The sequence below is a fragment of the Vulpes lagopus genome, chromosome 6, assembly GCF_018345385.1.
Source record: "Vulpes lagopus strain Blue_001 chromosome 6, ASM1834538v1, whole genome shotgun sequence".
Lineage (NCBI taxonomy): Eukaryota > Metazoa > Chordata > Mammalia > Carnivora > Canidae > Vulpes > Vulpes lagopus.
The window spans coordinates 101,462,000-101,464,791 of NC_054829.1; positions in this window are offsets into that span (position 1 = coordinate 101,462,000).

Below are 2,792 nucleotides of genomic sequence, written 5' to 3' on the forward strand. Positions count from 1 at the left end.
TCCCTCTCTCTCACCCTCCCCCCTTCCCTCTCTGTTTGTGTGTGTGTGTGCGTGTGTGTGGTTGCTGGGGGAGGGGAGCGCGAGAGCCCGGCGCGGAGGAGGTGCGGCGCTGGGGGCGGGGGCGGGGCGGGGGCGGGGCGGTCGGCGCCGAGGTGAGCGGGACGCGGGGCCGCGGGCCCCCACTGACGATTGGCTGCGAATGACTCGGGGAGCAAGAGGCGCACGCGGGCCGGCGCTCCCCTGCACAATCCTCTCGGCGGCGGAGGAGCCACGTTCCCGGCTCGCCCGCCGGCCGCCCCCTCCTCCCTCCCGCGCCCGCTCCCCGGCTCCGCCGCCCAGCACGCAGGGCCCTTGATTATTTTCTTTTGCTCTCGGAGATAATTGTTTGGAAGGGATGGAGAGAGGGCGTTTCCGCCTCGCGCTCTCGCGCTCTCTCTGCGTGGGGGGGTGTGTGCGGGGGGGGGGTGCGGGGGGGTGCGGCCGTGTGTGTAAATAAACTTGTCTGGGTTTTCTGGCCGGGCTGAGGGAGGGAGTACAGGAACCAGAAAAGGTCGCGTTTGTTTGAAGAATGCTCTTAGTTCGCACCCTGCCGCATGGCTTTTAAATAATTTTCCTGGTGAGCCCAGAAAGACTCAAAAAAAAAAAAAAAAAAGATCCTATCACCTAGGTAAGGGAAAACGGAGCAGTGTTCTGGTTGTCCAGGTCTTTTAAATAGGATTATGCCAGAATGTAAAATATTGGGGATATGATGCTTGACCGATCTCAGAATCAATCTCAATCCTTCTCTGCCTCCCGCTCTCTCCTCTCCTCTCCTTCTCTTTCTCTTCTCTTCTCTTCTCTTCTCTTCTCTTCTCTTCTCTTCTCTTCTCTTCTCTTCTTCCTCTCCTCTCTTCTCCTCTCCTCTCCTCTCCTCTCCTCTCCTCTCCTCTCTCTTCTCTCCTCTTCTCTTCTTTCTCTTCTCTTCTCTTCTCTTCTCTTCTCTTCTCTTCTCTTCTCTTCTCTTCTCTTCTCTTCTCTTCTCGTCTCTCCTCTCCTCTCCTCTCCTCTCCCCTCCCCTCCCCTCCCCTCTTCTTTCTCTTCTCTTCTCTTCTCTTCTCTTCTCTTCTCGTCTCTTCTCTCCCCTCCCCTCCCCTCCCCTCCCCTCCCCTCTTCTTGTCTCTTCTCTTCTCATCTCTTCTCTTCTTTTCTCTTCTCGTCTCTTCTCTCCCCTCCCCTCCCCTCCCCTCCCCTCCCCTCTTCTTTCTCTTCTCTTCTCTTCTCTTCTCTTCTCTTCTCTTCTCGTCTCTTCTCTCCCCTCCCCTCCCCTCCCCTCCCCTCTTCTTTCTCTTCTCTTCTCTCTTCTCTTCTCGTCTCGTCTCTTCTCTCCCCTCCCCTCCCTCCCTCCCCTCTTCTTTCTCTTCTCTTCTCTTCTCTTCTCTTCTCTTCTCTTCTCTTCCTCTCCTCTCCTCTCCTTCTCTTCTCTCCCTTCTCTTCTCTTCTTTCTCTTCTCTTCTCTTCTCTTCTCTTCTCTTCTCTTCTCTTCTCTTCTCTCTCTCCTCTCCTCTCCTCTCCTTTCTCTTCTCTTCTTTCTCTTCTTTCTCTTCTCTTCTCTTCTCTCCTCTCCTCTCTCTCCTCTCCTCTCCTCTCCTCTCCTCTCCCTCCCTCCCCTCCCTCCCCTCCCCTCCCCTCCCTCTCCCTCCTCTCCTCTCCTCTCCTCTGCTCTCTCTCCCAATCCCCTTCTTTCCTGTTCCATCTGGTACTTTCAAGTATTAACTCAGGTTTTTAACTTACTGCCCAATTTTTAATTACAAACTTTACTTAAGCAAAACTACTTTTATATCTGCGTTAATCGATTTTATATACTAGTATGAATTCTTGACACTTGAGAAAAATAGTTTAATAATTGACAGATGGATCTTTTACCACAGGTCACGTGTAAACAAAGCTCACTCATAAATGCAGCTGTGAATTGACTTTTTCACTTCTGCCTTCCAGAAAATGAGGTATTCCTGGATGCATGCTGTCCTACTATTGAAATGAAGTATGTGCTAGTGAAAATGGTTACGAAATAATTTATAAAAATGTGAATCTTTTTTTGATAATAATTTCCTAAGAGTGGCTAACAAGCTATAGAAGTAGAAAAGAAAAAAAAATTAGACTGTTTAAATTGGCGTTATAAAGTTTTATTTTTTTTAAGATTTATTTATTTATTTATTTATTCATGATAGGGAGAGAAAGAGAGAGAGAGAGAGAGAGAGGCAGAGACACAGGCAGAGGGAGAAGCAGGCTCCATGCCGGGAGCCCGACGTGGGATTCGATCCCGGGACTCCAGGATCACGCCCTGGGCCGAAGGCAGGCGCCAAACTGCTGAGCCACCCAGGGATCCCCGGTGTTATAAAGTTTTATATTGAAATTAAAACAGTATTTTTGAATAATGCAGTAATTTCGGAGAAGGAAGAAAAGTATCATGACTTGCTTCTTTGGTAATAACAACATGCTGAAGAGACATTTTAAACCCGTTTGTATTTGAATTTTCAGAAGGTTGACCTTGACCATATCAAGATTCTGTCAGCTATGGAGGATTGATTATTGATAAGATGTTAGGAACTGTGGTGTGCATAAATGAAGGTGCTATTCCAAGACTGGGCAGCTACTGAAATAAGGGGCAGATTGTTTCATGACTCATTGATTAACATACATTTTTGTTGTTTTTTAAACATAGAATAAGTTTAGTTATAAAGTGGATCAAACTGGTTATTGGATATTTACAGACAATAACTAGATGTTTCATAATTACTTAAATTCATTAAGAC